At 34.4% G+C, this 22,944-nt stretch overlaps 1 protein-coding gene across 3 annotated transcripts in view; it reads left to right on the top strand.

Moving 5' to 3' along the window:
• Positions 1 to 22,944, top strand: part of LOC105210783 (homeotic protein ocelliless) — a 178,009-nt gene that overhangs the window by 12,133 nt on the left and 142,932 nt on the right. Inside the window, exon 1 of one of the 3 annotated variants that reach the window (XR_008470312.1) lies at positions 6,478 to 6,618. The exons of the other annotated variants lie outside the window; for them this stretch is intronic. The gene's annotated coding sequence lies outside the window, so the exon portion shown is untranslated. Of the gene's footprint in view, positions 1 to 6,477; positions 6,619 to 22,944 lie in introns of those variants that run through there. 3 annotated transcript variants of the gene reach the window in all.

Here is a 22,944-nt window from a genome sequence, read left to right on the forward strand (position 1 = left end):
AGTCTCTGGGAAACTATTCGAAAGTTAAAACTACAATTAAAAGTTGTTTGAAATTTCATAACATCAATTTGTACCCCAAATAATATGTACTTTGGTGTGGTGTTTTGGGGTCTCTTTAGCGGTAGCCAAACTTAAAAAATCATTCAAAAGTTTCAAATTCACTTTCTTTGATGGAAAGTATAAGTTCATCTGAATTCGCTCGAGTTTTCATTTTCACAAGTCCCAAAAATTAGGAACTTTACCATAGATTGAGAAAGGAGTTCGGATTAAAAGTATACAGAGCTTATCGAATTTATGGCGAGTACACTTATCCCATTCGCTACATGGAGACAATAGTATAGTAAAAACACGGAGAGCATAAAAAACATTGAATAGAAGACCATGCAAGTGACGGTCCAAGAACTAACTGTAATATAGTCTAAATAGCAATAACACCTTGAAAGTGAGTCTTAAAAACGGATGTATTTCGAATGAAAACAAAAAATTAAAAAAAAAAAACAATTGAAATCATTCGAAACTTAAACACCTCACATCATTATCATCATCATTTGGCTCTACAGCTCTTTGTGAGCTTTGGTCTGCTGAACAATACGCCTCCAAGTTACTCTGTCTTTTGCGGCCTCTCTTCAATTTTCCAGTCGGAGATTCTTCAGATCTTCGTTCAATTCGTCCTTCCATCTTGATCTTGGCCTTGCTCTTGATCAGCCTATAAATGTTGTCGCGTCCAATCCGCACCTCAAATCACCTGGGCGATTACTGCAACCAAAGCGCTAAAAAACGTTCCAAACAATCTTCCATAGAAATTAGAATAGAATAAAATTAATTTCACAATTCTAAATTTAAGAAAATTCTAAAATTATTAAAACTCTTGCAGACACACGACCGTTGTTTGACATTTCCTTTTAGAGGCAGTTATATATACATATCTAAGTGGTCTAAGACTGTCAGTTTACTCAGGCTCACTCTTAAAGGGATTGACATATCTGGAATCCATTTGTTGGAATAATAAATATCGAACCAGAGCATAGCTTGTTACACGAACGACCAACCCCTAACTGAATTTTTAGTCTTTTTTGGAACCGTCTATGCTTTGTAATTTCATCGAAAAATTCGTCACTTGAAGTTTCAAGATGTCTGAGTGTTTTATTTTTACGATCTTTATTGTGTTCTAAGATTCCCACGTCACTGTTGACAGTCATAACTTTGAAGTTGTAGATAATTTCGTATATCTGGCACCAGCATCAACACCGATACTAATGTCAGCCTTGAAATCCAACGCAGAATCACTCTTGCCAACAGGTGCTACTATGGACAATTGAAAAGTAAAGCCCTCTCTCGACGAACAAAAACTAAACTCCTACAAGTCCCTTATCATTCCTGTCCTTCATTATGGTGCAGAAGCGTGGACGATGTTAACATCCGATGAGACGGCACTAGGAGTTTTCGAGAGGAAAATTTTGCGGAAGATTTATGGTCCCTTAAACATTGGCAACGGCGAATACCGCAGAAGATGGAATGAGAGCTGCATGTGTTGTTCGACGACATAGACATAGTCCAGCGAATAAAAAGACAGCGTCTTCGCTGGCTGGGTCATGTTGTTCGAATGGACGAAAGTGCCCCAGCTCTGAAAGTTTTCGATGCAGTACCCGCTGGTGGAAGCCGAGGAAGAGGGAGACCTCCACTCCGTTGGAAGAACCAGGTGGAGAAGGACATGTTTTCACTGGGTATTACCAATTGGCGCCAAACTGCCAAAAGAAGAGTTGCGTGGCGCGCTGTTGTGGACTCGACTTTAACTGCGTAAGCGGTGTCTACGCCAGTCAAGAAGAAGAAGAGAAGATTCTAATTCTTTATTTTTTCTTGGAGTTGACCAGTATTGGAGAATTTCGATACATTTCTGCGAAGTCAGTACAAACATTTTGGGTTAAGGGTTATTCATAAATACATATATGTATATATATATATATTGATAAGTGAAAAAAACGAAGAAAACCAAATGTATTCAAAATTAGATATCTGTCGGATTAACCATACTCACTCCGAAAGGGATTGACATTTGTGAAAAAAATTTGTTGGAATAATAAATATCGAATCAAAACATAGTTTGTTGCACGAGAGAAATGTCTTTCGAGTAAGTAGCCTTTTCCGGAACAACTCGCCTATGAAGCGGAAATTTATCGAACTTCTATTAACCTGAACACATACTATCAGGTCTTGAGGATCGATTTTAAGCTCTGAAAGTCTCATTTTTGTGAACTTACTTCGGTTCTAAGGTTTTAATTCTCTCATTTTTGATTTGGTTTGACCAGTAATGAAGAATTTCGATACATTTCTTTGAAATCAGTACAAAAAATTTGAGGTCAAGGTTTTGGTTAATAAAAAATAATGACGATTAAGTGGTCTGAATATAAATATTGATTAGTGGCAAAAAATGAAGCTTTTCCATACAAAGCTTATAAATAGAAATATTAATTTACCGACTCTTCAGCCTCGTTTACCGTTCGCTATCTAACCCTTTCGCAGCACTAACTCTAATAACTTTTACATCTGTGCATAAAAATTCATTATTTCCATGAATGTCCTGCCATTTGACAAAAAGCCTTCAGCCAATTTGAAAGACAGAAATACACACACAGCATTCTACGAAAACGAGAACACACACGAAGCTACCGAATATAAGAAAAAAAAAAAACAAATAAGCGAACGTGTGCTTGTGATTCTCAACAAATTCATTTCCTAATTGCAGCTCAGTGATGACACCAGGCAGCCGCCACAATTCAGCAGTCAGTTTAAACGACACCACAAACAACCTATAAGCGTACAGCTGCCAACCAAGTCAGCGGCTGTTCGTATACACCGTTATATGTACGAGTATGCGGCTTGAAGCAAGCTAAAGCGAAGAAGGATGAAGGGGGTAAAGAATATGATGGAGCGCACAAGCCCTACTGAGTGGCCTCCGAATGTGTGGCAGGCTGGCAATTTGATTGCAACATTTACACCGTTAGCTTATGGATGGAGTTGAGCAGAAATGGAATAGAGAGTGTGGAATAACCATAACAATAAAGGCAATAATTCCCGATAATAAATTAACTGAAATTCACTTACACATAATGTGGTCGGTGTGGCGCCACCATCGAACGGGGAAGGAGGAGACGAAGTGAGAGAAGAGGAGGGAAGAGAAGAGTGAAACGCGGACGCCAGCCAACAAGGTGGCTGGTGGGTGGTCAGCTAAGCGTTAGTAGCAGAGAGAGATTGCTTTTGGAGTAATGGCAGCAATGCGAAAGTTAACGAGCGTGCAGCAGCGACTGACGGCGTCGGACGAAGGAAGAGCAGAAAATTAATAAAAATAAATTGAGTTGTCAAAAATGATATCCCAAATAAATTCCACAGTGAGTAATCGTTCGGAGCGGTAAGTGATGCCGTAGCGGCGACGGCGGTGGCAGCGGAGATGGCAGCACAAGCTGTGGTCACCACCCACTTGAGAGTGTGCGGCAGTGAGTGAGTGATGTGATGGAAAGGGAGGGGCTGATGACAGAAATACCAACTTTTTTTTTGCTTTACAATGCTCTCAACAACAACATCGCATTTAGATGCGTAAGAAAAGGAGAACGTGAGTGCCATGGTGAGTAAGAGCGAGAGAGAGAGTGTGTGTGATAGAGCGATAGAGCGCGGCAATGAATTTGCCGTCATATTAGTAGCTGTAGTTGTTGTGAATTTAAGTTGGAAAAGGAGCAAAAAATCATAAAACAACAACAACAATAAAGTGCTCGGATCAAAATGAAAACATTGAGTGCACAAAAAATCAACCTCAAATTGCTGTAATAAAATAAAGTACTCAGGAAAGCGGATAAAAATGAAAAAAAAAAAACGAAAGAACAACAACAACAAGCGCAGAAAATTACCAAGAAATGAGAATTGTAACAATAAGGATGGCTTGCCAAGGATACCGTTACCGCCGGGAGTTACTATAAACCTATGAGCGACGTGGGGAGACGATGGAGTGGGGGAAAAGAATGGCTGTATAAGCAGGCAATGAAAATTCAATTTTACTTGTGCGAAAAAATCCGTTATAATGTGTGAGTTTCAACAAGAAACTGCGGCAGCCGAAAGAAACTGCTGAGTTGGCGATAGTGTAAGATGTGAAGCATGTGGGGAATTCAAATAAAATAACTTGAAAACAAAAAAATAACAACAACAGCAACATTCAGAAACCTAAAGAGAGTCAGCGCATGCGCATTCGCTCTGCCACTTGGCACAAATAGCGGGAAATTCTCATTGGCACAGGGGAAATGTGCGCCATAAGGACAGCCCATTGAGCGCACAAAGCCACACACACAAATTGCAACAACAAAACGTATACAAAAACAAAACAAATAAGCGAATGTGCGAACTCACCCCAAGCGCGCCTCGAACAGCAACAACAACACAAAGTGAATTGTCAGCAGCATACATTAAGGCGCCGCCACACGCCCTACCCTCTAACTCACACTGCAGCGCATTAAGCTTGTGTTGTTGTTGTTGCTCCTTGTGTGTGTGCCACGGCATGTGGCATGCCGCACGGCCGATCATCAGTCGTTCGCCATAGTCGCAGCAGCAGCAGCCAAAGCCAAAGCTAAATCGTCGTTGTTGTCACAACACAGTGCCGTCGCGCCGCAGGAACGCCAGCCGTACAACATAATCAATTCAAATTAGAGCAACAGCCACCAAACATATTAGATCATTCGCTAGCGAGCCGTTTACGTGTAAGCACGCATTGTACCGTTATCCGGTTGTATGCTATTTTTTTCTGTGCGGCGTGTGTGTTTTTGTGGAAAATAACGCAAAAATTAGTGTTCAGTTTGAATTTCGTGCAACACGCGGTTGCACATTGGATTTCAATAAGAAATGTTGATGAATTGTGTGTGAAGCTGAAATAAAATTTGTGAAAAAATATTTTAACACATAAACTAAAAGTATTTAAAATATTTTACGAACAAAAAAATATTACAACAACAAAAACAATAAAAAATTGCAAAAACATTATTTTTTATGAGATTTCTCCGTGAAAAATATTTTGATTGTAATAAAAAAAAATAAAATTCAAATTTAAAAATATTTTACCATATAAAACAATTTATATAAAAAAAATTAAATTAATAAAATTAAAATAAATGAAAATATATTTTTAAAGCCAAGAAAATTATCTAAAAAATCTGATAAATATTTTTAAGTGAAAATTTATTACTGACTTATGTATATTATAAATACAAATTGCATTAAAAAAGTTCCACAAAAAATTTACATTATTAAAATCAATAAAAAAATGAAATCTGAAAACTAAAAGTATTTAAAGTACTTAGATCTGTAAAGTGGCACCAATAATTACATAAAAACTGAAGAGAAATAAAAGAAATATATAAATCTTTATAGTTGAAAATTCACTGGTTGAAAAATCAGCAAAAAATTAACTTACATAATAAAATTTAAAAAATAAATATTAAATACATTAGATACTCCAAAAAAATATTTGAAAATTCAATATAAAATTCGCATAAAATAAATAACACAAAAATTAATTCAAAAACTAAATAAAAAATCCAATAATAAGAAACCCAAAAATAAAAAAATCCTCAACTAAACGCCCTTTGAAATATCAGCAGTGGAAGTCTCTCACACCCAACTGTAAAACAAACACATTGTAAAATCTTCAAAAAACCTCCCAGAACTCAACAGAGCTTCAAAAATGCTTTAAACTTTTGAAACTTCTAAAAAAAATCGGACCAATAACACACATCAACTTCAACAAGAAAATTTACCTTTACCTAACTAAGTGTGAAAAAACTTAAAAACTTTCTAAAGCGCATTGTTGTTGTTGTTGCTATTATATGCGAAACACGCGCGCATCAAAGTAGAAAAGTGCAATTTAACCGTAAGCAGCGAAACTTTGACGCCCACCCATGGGATGCTTTTTTTCTTCTGCTTCTATATATTTAAACTAAAGTAAAACTAAATTACAACGCTACACGTGTGTTAGCGGAAATACATCGAGAGATATATGTACATACATAAGTGTTTGTTGTTTGTTGTACTCACCTGACTTTCGCCTCGCTGCGCTTCTCGCCTATTTTGTGGATAATTAAACGCGTAATTGTGTGGCACGAAAAACTTTACTTCTTGTTGTTCTAATTGTTGTTGTGCGCTTTAGAGAAGGACGTGATTTTTCTACGACGTTTGGCGTGCTGAGTGTGTGTGAAAAGCAAAGAGTTGAAGAATTGTTAGACATACATACAAGTGAATGAAAAATCATTGTTTGCTGTGAAAGCTCGACTGTTTGCTAAATAAAATTGGTGAAGTTGTGAAAGTTGAAACATAACGGACTTCAATAGAATAAAATATTAAAAATAATAATAACTGAAAATTATCTTAGATAGTTATATAACTGCGTCCCCAGAATTAAACAGTGATTAAAATATATTAAAAAGTTTATATAATAAAATATCAGCTCTAATTGCCTTCTCAGCAAAGCAGCGCATTCATTCGTATTAACTTCAGCTTTTTTTATTTCAAAGCACGTTAGGACGGGTTTCCAAGTAGGAAACCCGCCATATAATTGTCGTCAAAATTTTCACAGACGGAAATAAGGTAATTTAATTAAAATAATAAAAGAATAATTTACGAATATTTTATATACAAATCACCTGTAACAAAATTTTATTGGGAACAATTGATAGAAATTTTTAGAAATTCATGTTTTTTCTAACCTCGAGTTCTTCATTCGTTCGATTTTTGGGGTATTATTTTTCAAGTGTTTTTTTTTCTTAAATTATTTTTGAGGATCAATTTTCTCTTTTGTAATCCAATATTTCATGATACTATTTAAGAAAATACCATTTTTAATAAAAAAAATCGCATGACAGAAATTATAAATCTCAAATAAATATCATGCGATTTTTTATGTCCCGAGAGATAATTTATATTACTTTCAAATCGGTGTTCGGAAATGTTTTTGTTAATAAAATCAGTATTTTGGAAACAGATTTTTGTTAAAAACTTGATAAAAATATGATTTCAAATATTCTTAATAGAGATATGCAAGAAATAATGGTGGAATAAATTGGTCTATACTTATCGAGGAATACAACCCAATCATTATATAATTGATTTATGTGTTAATTATAGTTTATGACAAAAACTTCACTATCTCCTTGTTGGATCTCTATATATATCTATAAAACAGTTTTCTGAATTATTTTTTATAATAAGTCTATTGAAAGGCTATAGGTCGCAGATTTCAGATCATTTCCTTCTCAATTTAGAATGTAGAAAGGGGAGCTTGATGTTAGACCTTTTTATATGCTAGTGCAATAGGTATGGGTTTCTAATTCGTTGACTTTTATCAATACCTTGATCCGGTACTTACTTACAAGAATTTGAACGGATGAGGATAAACTCACATGAGGTCGACTCTCCTTCGTCTACAATAAGGTGCTTTTCAATACCAATTAAATGAAAAATCAGTAGCTTAGTAAAGGCTAAATCGACTTAAAGTGCTTTTAATCTATTCGATAGCTATGCTGTAGCTTTACTAACTTTCTGCCGATTTGTGTTAAAATTAATTTTTTACAAATAATTTGCACTAATCACAGTTATTTGTCCCGTTCAACTCCTCAAAAGTGTGTTATTTTGAGTTAGGCACTTCTTCTTTCGAAAAATATACCAAGGAATCATACAATTTTGAATACAGAAATCTCTCAATTAACATTGCCTGCTGATAAGCATCTCCACCATAGCACTCGGCACTCATTTCTATTTTAGCTTCCTTTTTTTTTGCTACCAATCGTTGTAGTGCCGCCGCACCGACGGCTACTTCAGGCATCCTTCAGCGTTGAAGTGTTTACTTTCATGCCTTTCCTGTGAAATTACACACGATTTAATAATGCAGCACTCAGCGCTTAAATTAAATCATAAGCTAAAAAGAAAAAAGGAGGAAATCAAAAAGCAAGTAAATTAAATTTCTTGAATATAAAGAAGTTTTTTTTAAAGGAATTTGCATAAAAAATTAAAAAATAGAAATGAGATTTATGAAATTTTTAGATATAATTTTTTCTTTTAGATTTTTTCACGTATAAAATATATACAGAAAATAAAAAATCAATTTAAATTGAAAAAATTTTAACTAATAATGAATTTTGAATAATAATTTGAATTTTTTTTAATTCAAAAATTATTAAATTTTGGCCAATAAAACTAAATTAAGGTCTTGAAATTTTATCATCATTGGAAACTTGAATTAAAATTTTATAATTAAAAAATTCTTTGAAATCTCAAAACTAAGTAACAAAAGTAGGAAAATATAGAAAACCCCAACAATTTGATTGCAAAAAAGTGCTCAATTAAAAATGGCTTTGAATAATTGATAATAATTAAAAGGCGACTGTCGAACAAGTTACCAAAGACAAGCTCCACAACTGCCATAACTGACTGTGACCAACAACAAAGCTGCAGAGGCCATTGGACATACGCAGCACACACGCAGGCTTAATTGTATCAGAGTATATATACATATACATAGAACCCAAAGAAGTTTTTTTTATCTCGATATGAACTCATGTTTTGCATATGAAACATTTAGAGTCGAGGAGCGAGGCGCCATCGAAACAAATATGGGCTGAACGGTGCCTGAATTGCTACGCATGTGCCTTGTAGGAAATGTTAAGTACTTGTAAACTGTAAAATTGGAAGTTTTCATCTTATATTTTAATAATTTCAATATTAAGAGCGTTGAAAATCCTTTCTTTGTTGTCTAAAATAGATGATATCACAGGATTACTGAAATCTTTCAAATGTTGGAATCATAGATTTGTAGATAAGATCAGTGATTATTAGGTATTATAATCCCACAATAAAAGTCGACCTACTGAGGTTGGAGAGTAAATATGTTGTTTCGGATAAAAAATCTATTAAAAAAGTCATTTCCTAAGAAGAATTTTGCTTCACAATCCATTTTCAACCTTTTTTTAAAGCCTATTTATTTCATTTACAATTGAAACAAGTAAGGAAGGGCTAAGCTCGGGTGTAACCGAACATTTAATACTCTCGCAATTTATTGATGTAATTTTATAAAGATAACACAATTCGACCCATATATGCGGTATAAAGTTCAATAGAATAACGAAAATCGTCATAAATAGTATATGGGGACTGAGGTAATTCCTAAACCGATTTCACTCGTTTTCACCACCAAGATACAATGTGTCGAAGACTATACGCTCACTTAATTTAATATTACTTATAATTAGGTATATGGGATCTGGGGGAAGTTATGACCCGATTTTTACCATTTCAGGTACAGAGAGAAACTTTTATAAGAAAAAAATTCAGAGGGAATGAATTACATAAAAATATCTGAGAGATTTACCGATATTTTTGGTGAAAAATTACCCGTAGGCACTGAGTTCTTCATGTTCGATATCAGGGGCCTTGAAAAGTCATGGTTCGATTTTGACAAATTTTCCACAAGTGATGTCACAGCTCAAATACAGTATTTGTGTAAAGTTTCATTCCGCTAGCTTCATTGGTTCCTTATGAATACATTATAAAGTGAACGAATCAGATGGAATTCAAAATCGAGTTATATGGGAAGTAGACGTAGTTGTGAACCGATTTTGCCCATATGCCGCCCGTGTCATTAGGGTGTCAAGAAAGTGTTATATACCGAATTTCATTGAAATCGGTCGAATAGTTCTTGAGATATGGTTTGGAGCCATAAGTGGGCGACGCCACGCCCATTCATTTTTGGACTGTATAAGGAAACGGCTAAAAGAAACGACTGCAGAAAGTTTGGTTTATATAGCTTTATTGGTTTGCAAGATATATACAAAAAACCTATTTGGAGGCGGGGTCACGCCCACTTTTCCAAAAAAATTACATTCAAATGTGCCCCTCCCTAATGCGAGCCTATGTTCCAAATTTTATTTTCATAACTTTATTTATGGCTTAGTTATAGCTCTTTATGTGTTTTTGGTTATCGCCATTTTGTGGGCGTGGCAGTGCCGAGGAACACGTGTTCCAAGTTTCATCAAGATATTTTTTTTTTTTACTCAAGTTATAGCTTGCACGGACGGACAGACGGACGGACGGACAGACAGACATCCGGATTTGAACTTTACTCGTCACCCTGATCACTTTGGTATATATAACCCTATATCTGACTCGTTTAGTTTTGGGTGTTACAAACAACCTTTATGTGAACAAAACTACAATACTCTCTTTAGCAACTTTTGTTGCGAGAGTATAAAAACAAATAGGTGAGGTGTCTTGAAGCGTTAAGAAATCCAAATTTTTGAGAACATAATCACTTCATAATCGAAAACTTTGATAAAAATCGCAATTAATTTGCTACAGCTTAAGATTTTGGCTATGACAGCCTAAAGGTATGCTATAATTTTTTATTAGAGTCAGCTTAGCTAGCAGCTGAGCGTTGTTAACGAGTCAAATGCTGATCATTTTCGGTTTCAATATCCACAAATCGGTATATGAAAAAGTAAAACCATGAAATATTCGAAATATTACCGATTTCCAAGAGGGTACTATTGATACTATTGGTACCTCAACCAACGCTGTGTGGAGCATACCATATGTAGCCTAACTGTGCTGCATGGCGTTGAACGCCAATGACCAATAAAATAATATGCCAAATGCAAAGTCAAGCCGCCAAATTAAAATTTGTGCAAACAGTAATGTACAACAACAACAACAACAACAAAAAAGCAACAAAGTAACAAATATCGTTGAAATTAAATTGATAAACCACAAATTAATTGGACGGTCGTTGGTCGGAGCTGGGATGGCAATGCACAGACGAATGTATGTGAAGCATGACTGGCCGTTCAATGGAAGAGCGCCAAGTGCGCTGCCACCACACGCCATTGGAGCCACGCCAATGCGGGAGTTCACTTTTATGAGTATGTATGTGTTCATGTGTGGCTTACCATTGGCCGCCATATTCTTTGTGTGGCCACAAAAAAGCAAATTCGCAAAAAAAAATAAATTCTTCTCTGCATTCGTTTTGCCATGTTTTTGCGATTTTTCGCTTTCGCTGCAACATTTCGTTTTAATTTGACTCAATTCAATAAAGAAATTATTGAATGAAATTGCGGAAATTCGATTGAACTCATTGGGTGTATATGTATTTACATATATATGTATATGAAAAAATATGTCGCCTTCCACTGTATTCGTTGACCGTCCACTAGCCGCAGCTTATCCTCTATCCACCAGCTCTTATTCCATCCATCGTCTCTGTCCGCTCCGCTTTTTTGCATTCAATTGAACTTAAATTGAATTGATGATTGCAAATTAAAAGTGGAATGCGCTAATTTCAATTTTCCTATAAAACCGCAGAAGAAATGCAATTATTTTACAAGCTTTGAACGTTGAGCGTTTTAAAGCTTGAGTAATTAGTTTGCGTTCAGCAAATCAGTGTTTGTATTGAATTTTATAATAAAAATAATTATTTTAAGCTTCGAGCTTTGAGAGGTGATTTTTTGCATTTGATTATTCTTTAATTATGAGTGAACTCTGAAAGCTTGGTAGCATGTTGCTACGGAGCTTGTTAAGAGTGATTAAACTTTTACAGGTTTCCAAAAGCTCGGAGACTTTTTAAACAAAGTACTTTTCTTTCATTTGCTCCCAGGCTGAGTGCTTTCACAGTCTTTATAACGGTTTTTGAGTAAAAAATTATTAATTATTGGTCTAAGCTTTTTGACAACTTTTCTGAAACAAATTAAAAGTATCTTGAATTCTCTCGAATCAATTTAGAGACAAGTGAAATATTTAGAGAAATCTTATAATAGTAATTTTCTCCTTTCCCTCCTTCATTGATATTACATATAAAAATTCTTTTTCTTAGCTACTTGATTCCAGAACTAAACTTTGTACCAAGATAGCCTTATATATGTTATATTTGTATTCATCCCATCTCTCTTAATGACCATAAGTGAAGAGTTTAATAATTTAGATAATCACATATATGTATAAACTTTGAGCTTCTAAGCTTCCAGATTCTTATTCTTCTTTGATTTTTCATACAACTAGTACATATAAGATCCTTGAAGAATGTTATTCAAGCCTATCTGAATAATGTTACAATATATTTTACAAATTATGCTTCCTCCAAAGCTCAACTCAAGCTTTTAAGCTTCTTAAGACGAATTCAAAAGTTTATTTTCCTTTTAAAGTACTTGGAACTCCCATGTATCTAGTTGTAGAACCAAAAGACAAAGTATTTAAACGAATTCTCTTAAAAGTAACGGCACTTCCGTTAGCTATTCTAGATTTTTTTTTTATATATTGCTGGCTTCAGGAAGCGGTCCGTAGGTTTTCTGACTTAATCGCTTGTTTCCGAAAAACACAATAGATTTCGATAATATAATATGTTCCAAGGATCTAAGTAGAACATCTTCGAATAGTCTCATTTCATAGCCCTGTAACTCACAGTTCAAAGATTTCAAACAAGGTAAATAAACATCTCAATAGATAATATGCCACATTAGCAATCTTCGACTAGAGATTTTGGTGAGCCAAAGTGGATTGGTCGGTACACCTTCGAATGCATAAAATTATGACAAATTCGAGGAACTTTGGTCGCCTTCGTAATAATTTTTTATCGAGATGGAAGTAGGTTCACAAGGATAAGTTCTTCGAAAGCACAAGCTATCCAACTTAGCCTGCTACTGTAAGACTCCATAAGCTTAACAAGGACCTTAACAAGGACCACCTGCCGTCTCAGGGGAATTTTTTTGAACATTTGATATTAATAGATCATATATATGTAGAAGAGATGGGGCGTCATATTAGAAACCCTTTCCCTTGTTATTGTCTATGTCCAACGCATGCCATCAATCATCGAATTTGTCAGTCATTAACTACCAATAAACACAACCAACAAGTTCATTACACTCCCCTCTCTCGAAGAAAAAACCGATTTTCGTCTCATCTACACCCCGACTCCCACTACTTTGTCCGCTTGTGCTTTTGGCTTGCTGCGTACGCTGACTGATGTCCTTTGTGTTTGTGTAATTAAAGAGAAAATTGTGCAATGAAGTTGACAATGCAATTAACCCTTTGAGTGCTGATGACAAAACAAAAGCAAAAAAAAAAAAAACATAATAAACATAGAATGATAATAATGCGCCATGCAACGCGAGTGGCAAGTTCAACTGTCTTCAAATCGAAAGGGTTGACTTTTGCTAGTCGCTAAGCGAGGAAAAGGCTGTGACCGATTGGTTAGTTGCTTGGTGGCTGGCTGGCTTGACAAACGCTAAGGGTTGATGACACACACAACAACTGAAAATACAACAAAAACAAAGAGTGACATTATAGATGGCAGCGCTGCAGGTGGGAGTGTGTCGGCTTGGCTGCAGCGCATTATTATCTAAGTCGCTGCTGCCGTTGTCGTTGTGGCATGCGGCTGCCGGTAATTTAATTTAGCTACTAAAAATATCACACTCTCGCCGTCCCATATGCCAGCGTTAGTGGCACTGTGCAATCCGCTGCAGCTGGAAATCGTGATATTTCTTGATTTCAGCGCAATTTGCGCGCAAATCATCATCAGCAAATCACTGTGCAAAAATCATACACGTAAATGCCATTACAAACATATGAAGGTACATCTTCGTGTGTTAGTTGCTGCCAGCGTGTATGAGTATATTTAGCTGTAAGCGACCGGCACTTACTCGCTCGTGATATGCCGCGCCACAATTGCCACAATCAAATTCAAAAACAATTCACTTAATTCGCTAGCGGGTAATCAGCAAGTGGATAGTCATAGTCATAGACACCAGACAGCTTACTATTTGACACATTTGCATGTAAATCTATGTGTTTGTTTGTAGTGTTTGTGAAAGTTCACTGTCGGTGCTTAATGAAGTACCTACTTTATAGGCAGTTGGTGGTTATAAGCTCGTGTCGGTTAATGCATTTTTAGCACTCGCTGTCGACGTTATGAGCGTCTGCTGGTTCTGCTCGTGTGTGTTTGGGCATGTTTGAGCGCATAGAATGCAATTTTAATAAAATAAATCAATTTATAAATAGAAATTGATAAATTTATAGTCAAGGTAAAAAAATTGTTTCCGAATATTTTACTTTTTTCGCAAAATTTTAGTTATTTATTTTTTTCACAAATTCATACCAAAAGCTACAATAATATAATAAAAAATAAAATTTTCACATGTAATTGTCCATAATTTTTTTTATTTAAATAAAAATTAAAATAATTAAAAAAAAAGTAAAATGGCGATGCCGGTGATTAATAATGAAAAGCGAAATTTATATTCATTAAATAAATTTAAATTTCATAAATAATAACTTTTTAACTTTTTGAACCTATTTTTATCTAATTTTTTTCCAAAGTTCGGATGCAACCGCACATTTTATACTCTCGCAATTTATTGATATATTTTTATTAAGATAAGACACATTTAGACCCATATATTCGGTATAAAGTCCAATAGAATAACGAAAATCAACATATATGGTACATGAGGGCTGAGGTAATACCCGAACCGACTTCACCCATTTTCACCACAAAGGTACAATATGTCCAAGACTAAATTGTCACTTAATTTTATCTACTTATCTCACATAATAACCGATTTATAAGGTACAAAGCCCACCGTATGTTTTAAAAACCTATAATTAGGTATATGAGAGCTAGGAGAAGTTATGACTCGATTTTAAGCATTTTTGGTACAGAGATACACTAATAGAAGAAAAAGATTCTCTCTGATTTAAATTAAAATATCTGAGAGATTTACCGATATTTTCGCTGAAAAATTACCCTTAGGCCCTGTATATAGTATAAAATGAAGGAATCAGATGGAATTCAAAATTGGGAACCAATTTCCGTCCACATTCCGTCCGTGTCATCAGGGTGTTAAGAGATTATTATATACCGAATTTTATTGACATCGGTCGAGTAGTGTCTGAGATATGGTTTTTGACTCATAAGTGGGCGACGTCTCGCCCATTTTCCATTTTTTTTTTAAGTCTGATTGTAGCTTCTTTATGTGTTTCCATTTAGTGTTTCTGGTGTTTTTCATTAGTGAGTTAATGTGTTATACCAGTGTGATCTATGAAAAATTATACGATTTTGTAATTTTTTTTAAAGAAAGTACTCGATCGAATGTTTCGAAGTTGTTAGCTCAGGTGGTGGAGTACGGTGTGCTTCGTTTCGTGGTTGTGGTTGGCCGTGGGGAAACAGAAGGCGCAAATGATTCCACACAGAGTAATCCAAAATAAAGAACAAATATTCTTTGTAATAATTATAATTTTATTAAATAAATTGGAAATTCACTTACCACGTCTGGATCGGCTGAGATGTCGCAAAGGAAGGAAGAAAGAAGAAGAAGCAAAGCAAGAGCGCAAATATTCGTTCGAATTAAGACTTCGAAAAAGCTTCGAAATAGTGATCTCTCTTCCGACACAGACGTGGCAGTGAAATTAGGCGGGGACGGCGTCAACAGAAGTTTGTTTGACATCATAAGGTATACTTTCAACTATATTTCAATTTTGAAAAATGTCGTTTCGAGAAAAACGCGTATAAATTTCAAGTATAGCGGCTTATACCTGCGAGTGGTCGCTCATTAGAACGCTGCCATTCAAAAACTGTTCAAGATACGAGCTTACCGCTTTCACAGGATATTTTTGAAAGTATAAACTATCTAATAAAATAACGATTTTTCGAAAATGTCACACCTTTAACGAACTTTTAGTAATTTTCAACATAACCTTTGTATGGGAGGTGGGCGTGGTTACTATCTAATTTCAACAATTTTCATGGACGGACAGACAGACATCCGCATTTTAACTCGTCTCGTCATCCTGATCATTGTATGTCAATTTTGAATAAGTACAAAGTTAAATAAAATTTAAAATTACAATTTAATAGAACTTAATTTTCAATGAAAAAGTTTCGTGAAACCGGCTGTATATCTAATTTGTTTAGTTTTATGACTTACAAACAACCGTTATTTGAACAAAACTATAATATTCTCTTAGCAGCTTTCCTGCGAGAGTATAAAAATAAAATAATTGTAAATAAATTTGTTTGCACCTTAAACCCTCTGTTGTTTAAATTCTTAAATTAATCTTTTAAGATATTTTTTTACTACATATATTTTTTTAATAAATTTTTATCTTATTTTTTAATTTTTTTTTTTAATTTTTTATTAGTTATTTACGAAATAATTTTTTTATTAATTTTATTTTTTTTTAAGAAATAAATAACTATTAAGTAGTATTTATTTAAACAATTATTTATATCATTCAAAATTTCATTTTTAAACTTTATCTAACCCAATTTTTATTAGAGGACACTGCTTGCATTTCAAAGTCAATTTGCATGGAATTACCACAGCTGACTGTGTTGAGTGACATACTGCCCTCATATGCACACACACACACAATACATACATACATATGTAGACTGCAGAAGTGCATTCTAATTTTTGCGGTGATAGCATGCAACAACAACATCAACATACACACAATAACATGGCGGCGGCTAGTTACATCAGCGCGCTAATCCGCGAACGGCTGCACGCCTAATTTCTATTTGAGGCAAGTAAATGCAGCGCCGAGGCGGCAAGCAACCGTGTTCAACCGGTAGTTGTAACGCCAACGCGCGGCAACACCTTCTCACCGCTCAACTAGCGGTGTTTTTTGCATCCGATGTGCTCAGTTATTCTCTCTCTCTCCTTCATCTACCTCACTTCCTTGCTGTAGAAGCGCCTTTTATGAGCGTCTAATTCGCTTAGCGCGCATCGCCGCCAACACTAATATGCCTATCATCGCACTAACAACAACAACATCGGTGTCCGGTGTCGCCGCCAAAAGCAACAACAGCAAAGGCAATAGAGTTAACACATTAGCTCATCATCATCACATCATATCATCAGCTGTTGCACATCCGCATTGTCTAGCGCTGCATTAATTGGGTTAAATCATGTCGGCTGTTATGCATATATGTGAATATATATACTACAGTGTGTGTGTGAGTGCACGTGCTCTCGTCTGACTGTGAACTTTTGAGACAACGATCAATGGCAGTCATTTGTTCATAAAAGTTATGAATATCATATTTTAGTTACAACAACACATACATATACACTTGTGAGGGAAAAAAAGTTCATAAATTCAATTTGTGTAGCCTACTTTGTGGCGCATGCGCTTGTAAGTTTAGTTTTCGCCAGCCAAAGCAGCATAATGATAATTTTTATGTACTCTTGTATGATTGTATGTATATATGTGTGTGCTTGTCAGCTGAATTGCTTAATTCAATTTGTAAATTCGAAAGTATGCGCAGCAATTTGATTAATCGAAGGGCTGACTGCCGGGCTTGTTGACTGCGCAGCTATGCTGGAAGCATAAATATAATAAAGCATAGCTAAACTATGGACTCCCGACTGTATTGAAGACAATTGCTGCGGCATAATTTGCCACAAGTGTCGGACAAGCACTAATTGGCAGACAGACGCATGCATATGCATGCCGACACATACAAACATATTTATGTAATAAAATTACATACTCCGAGCTACATATATATATACTCCCAACTTAGGTCTTTGCTCATCCAAATTTGACCGCCAGGCATTCCAGGGTACTCGGGCCTACTTTTTTCGCCATACCTCATGCTTAAGTCTCCACTATGTACCAAAAGTATATATACATATGTCAATAACTACATTTGCACATAGAGTTTGCTCGTGCAATTTCACGCAATTCCCATATGCAATTTGTGTAATTTAACTTAATGAAATTAGGCTCACAGTCACTTTGTTCGTCCATTGTGTGTGTGTGTGTGTGTGCCCGTAAAGTTAAGTTTAGTGGCAAGTTGTTGCGTTGAGTGCCAATGGTCGCCTGCTTCGTCTTCTTGTGCGCCACACCAGCGTATGTGTGAAGTACAATATTTTGTTGATTAAATTATACGAGTTTAAGTACGCAATATTATATTCAATTTACGCGTTCAGATGATTTCAAGCAAAAAGGCATATCTTCTTTTGTTTCTTTGGTGGTGAAATTGAGGTTAGGTTGAAGAAAAAATATAGTTTTAGAGAAAATAGTCAAAGAAGTTCGACAAAAAGTCTGTAAACCGGTTAAAAAAATAAGGTGGCAACTCTTTTCAAGAAAAAAATATAGTTTTAGAGAAAATAGTCCAAGAAGTTCGACAAAACGTCTGTAAACCGGTTAAAAAAATAAGGTGGCAACTCTTTTCATGAAAAAAATATAGTTTTAGAGAAAATAGTCAAAGAAGTTCCACAAAAAGTCTGTAAACCGGTTAAAAAATAAGGTGGCAACTCTTTTCATGAAAAAATATAGTTTTAGAGAAAATAGTCAAAAAAGTTCGACAAAAAGTCTGTAAACCGGTTAAAAAAATAAGGTGGCAACTCTTTTCAAGAAAAAAATATAGTTTTAGAGATAATAGTCAAAGAAGTTCGACAAAAAGTCTGTAAACCGGTTTAAAAAAATAAGATGGCAACTCTTTTCAAGAAAAAAATATAGTTTTAGAGAAAATAGTCAAAGAAGCTCGACAAAAAGTCTGTAAACCGGTTTAAAAAAATAAGATGGCAACTCTTTTCAAGAAAAAAATATAGTTTTAGAGAAAATAGTCAAAGAAGCTCGACAAAAAGTCTGTAAACCGGTTAAAAAAATAAGGTGGCAACTCTTTTCAAGATTTTTCAACTATAAATCTTTCTTAATCACTTGACTTTGATATCCATGTTGCATAAAATTGTTAATTTCATAACTGCTATGGAATTTAAATTTTTAAAAAGGTGGCAACATTCCAAAAATTATATTTTAAAACATACAATTCTTAAATTCATTTAATTCAATACTCTTTTTGTAAGAATTTCGTTTATTTGAATTTTTTTTTATTAAATTATAATTTTTGAACAACTTGGCAACTTCCCATGAAAACTATTTTGAACTGTAGCCTTCTTAATTTATTTAATTTAATAATCTTTATGTTAGAATTTCGTTGTTTTGACAAAATTTGGTTTGTTTTAAGTTTTCAAATAAGTGGCAACCTTTGTCGAAAATCATTTGAAAAAAAAATCTTAGACTTTTCAATTCAAATTCTTCAATTTTAAGCCAAATTTCTTAAAAATTTTGTTTACTTAAAATTTTTAAACATGTGGCAACTCTATCTCAAAACCAAAAAGTCGAATCAAATTGAAATTTGTTTGCCCTCTTTATTTTTTTTTGTCGATCCAAAACATTTTAATATGAATTATGTTTTCTGGGAGCAATTCTTTACTTGAGAGCCTAATCTCCAGCACACAGGGTTCCTCATAGAAGATTTGGTACATAGCTTGTTCTCATTGTATGACCAACATATCATCTATAAGATTTTAAAGTTTTTAAAACTCCAAAATTTTAATAATAACCGGATTATCATATATACATATAGCCTTCATAAGAGCTACTTTAATATGTGCTCGTTTTCACAAACAATAAAATTTCAAAAAAAGAGTATACGCAAAACATAACCCCTTCCCTCCCTTGTGCAACATGCAACAAATTTGCTTGTCGCCATTGTGTCCGGCGTTAATGGAATTATAATTTATGAAATTCTACTTTTTCATGATTTTTTTTCGCATGCAATTTATTTGTGCATTTTTACTTTCATTATTCATTGCTGCATATGCTAGCAGGCAATCGATGCAGCGTCAGCTGACACAGCTGTGGCAGCAACAGCAAATTGTAAGGGAAAACAACAAAAACATGTGTACCAACGCATTGTCATCCGCAGCGGCGATTTTTATTAAATATTGTCCTTGCAGTTTTTGCGCATAATTTTTTGCACTTTTTTCCCTATTTTTTTTTACTTTTAATTCTGTTTTTGTACGCGCCACGTTCGTTTCTGCCTGAGTTGATGGACTTGTATTTCGCTTTTAATTCAGTTAATTCAAATTAATCAAGTGAAATTGCATTTCGTTTGAATGCAGTCTCGCGCTTTCAATTAATGCAATTGATGCAAAAACAACAACAAAAAAAACAGCAAACAACATGTTGCAAATGCATAAATAGAGATGAAGGAGTGTGTATATATGGATATGGTGCATATATGTACATATGAGAGTACATGAGTACATAAGTAATGAATGATTATATTTACCCATTTGCATATATGTACATATGTATGCTTCCATTTATATATACATTTTATTATATTTTTGTTGCTGCCTTTGCCTGATGGATGTTTGTTCGAATTTTCAATTAATATCTTTCATATTTACATGCAAGTGAATAAAGTATTTCCCATATGTATTCCATATCCTTATTTGTCTCAATTTAATTTAAAAATCTAATTAGCTAATTAACTTATAACTTTTTTATTAAATCCAAAGCGTCATTGTGTCTAAAAGAGTTTTTAAATTATAAATATATTTGTTAGCAGGATTTAAGTAGGATAACTACTTATTTTTTAGCTTGAAAATCCATTAAATGCTTTTACCGTAGAAAAAATACATTCTATTTCTATTCTATTTAACAAACTTCTATATTTTAACACTTGGAAACTTGTCAATGTCAACTTCTTTTAGAGATTAGTCAGCTTTCTTGCAAATTTTTTAAATACAAATAGAATTATATAATAATACTAGCAGACCCGGCCACACGTTGTTGTAGCTAAGGTATACATTAAATTAAGTTGGTCCAATCTTGGCTTCGGCGACGATATTGATTACTCGAGGTTGATTTATGTTACGCAACATGATGACAACTCACACTACTTTTAATTGCAAAGTGAGTGGTGATAGTACAGGCAATTTTAAATAGTTTGGGATAATTGACTACGTCATCCTGGTTAGTAGCTGTGTCAACTCTCCTGGACCGAAATTCTAAATTGTCGCATTAAGATCATCGACATCTTTGTTTGTACCACCAATATAGGTCATTCAGTCTTTTATGGTTATCATATTGAGGTTTCATGTCAGGAAAACTTCTCTTTCAAGTCAATGAAGTGACAGAAATCTGTTGGAAATGCTATTAATCCATCGAGGTGTCAACTGCGACCCTACCATTTCCAACTGCTTCTACAATCGCAATTTGATATTGTTGCAAAAACACTCATATGTTAGTTGTTAATTGGCGATACTTTATGTGTCGCCACAAATTAAATGACTTAGGCATGCGATTAGCCCGTCAGTAACAGTTGATCCAGGAATAATTGGAAGAGTCTGGCGTAAATTACCTGTTAACAGAGTCCTGCCTCCACCAAAAACGTTTATCTACAATCAAGATCTTTTAAAGTCCTGTGCAGTACCTCCAGCGACTTCTTGAATATTTGGAAATTCTTCGTTATAGCGCTATTTTTGGCGATTTTGCCGACTGGTGTTTCGTTCATTTGCAATTTAGGAGCAATTTCAACGCCGAATGTGCCGTTTGTTTGCCTACTAACAGGTGCCTATTCCCGTTAACCTTGGAAACCTTGGAACCTTGGTGAAAATGAGTGAAATTGGTTCTGGAATCAGCCCTCATATACTATATATGATGATTTTCTATTGGACTTTATGCCGAATATATATGTAGGTCATATTGTGTGTTATCTTAATAAAATTACATAAATAAATTGCGAGAGTGTAAAATGTGCGGTTGGACGTGAACTTAGCCTTTCCTTATTTTTTACAAATTTTTACACAACCTTATGAAATTGAACAATAACAAAAATATTTTAACAAAGCAACAATGACAACCTTCAAAATATTATTTTTTTGTTTTCTCTTTTTATATTTTTCTTATCAACACGAATAAAATTCTCTTATTATATCTTCCTCGCAATTTTTCCATATTTACTCACTTTTTCTGGCTTTCCACGAATATTTCAAGACTAAAATTAACCAGATCGGTTTGAACTTCAACAACCAATAACTTCCCGATTTTAGAACATTTTTAATTTTCTTCGCGGAAAGTTAAAAAAATTTATTGGTGGACCACCCTTAACATTTAGGAGGATGAAAAATAGATGTTGTCCGATTCCTAGCCGATATGCATGCGAAGATTCACGAAAATCGGTCGAGCGGTTTCAGAGGAGTTCAATAACGTACACCGTGACACGAGAATTTTATATATTAGATATATGTAAAGCCACTTTAATTGAGAAATTTATATACTTAATTGAGTCAATTATTCATGAATTCTTATCTAATAAACTTCATGTAAACCATAAATTCAGAATTAGGACTTAAAAAAATATAACTTACGTAATTAAAATATAAAATACAGCAATTAGATTCTTAATTGAACTCAATTAACAATTTTGCTTAATTAATAATGTATGTAATATTAGATAAAGGGTGATTTTTTAAGAGCTTGATAACTTTTTTTAAAAAAATATTAATAATGTATGTAAAATTAGATAGATAAATAGATAAATTATGGCTACGTGGATATATTTACAACGACTCCATTAGTCCTAGCATTCGCGCTCCTCGCTTAAATTTGTGAAACCCAAGATACTGTTTCTGCTCGAGTGAAGTGCTACACATTTAAGCAAGGAAGTTTTCTTGTCACAGAAGCTGCAGTTCTCAGATGAGAATATAACTAAATTGTATAGATGTTTCCTGAGCTTACGATTACTAGTATAAAGTCCACTTAGTTTATTGTATTCTTGAACTTTTAGTTGTCAGTATCAGTAGTATTTTGTCTTTGCGCAAACAAATCGCTATTAGTGCCGTTGCCTTTTCGAGTTTTGTTTGGCGTTCTATCGCTAGAAAGAGTTCAGGACCCAAGAACTCAACATTGTATTTAGTTGCAGCTGTTAGACGGGCCGACGAACTAACCCTGCTAGCTTACCACGTTTGATTTTATGCTCCGACATCGTGTGTAATATTAATGAAAAACATCCTCAAAGATAATTGACAATTTTACAGGTTTATGAAACCCGATTCAAACTCTAGTCTC

Source organism: Zeugodacus cucurbitae, chromosome 3 (assembly GCF_028554725.1).
Source record: "Zeugodacus cucurbitae isolate PBARC_wt_2022May chromosome 3, idZeuCucr1.2, whole genome shotgun sequence".
Taxonomy (NCBI): domain Eukaryota; kingdom Metazoa; phylum Arthropoda; class Insecta; order Diptera; family Tephritidae; genus Zeugodacus; species Zeugodacus cucurbitae.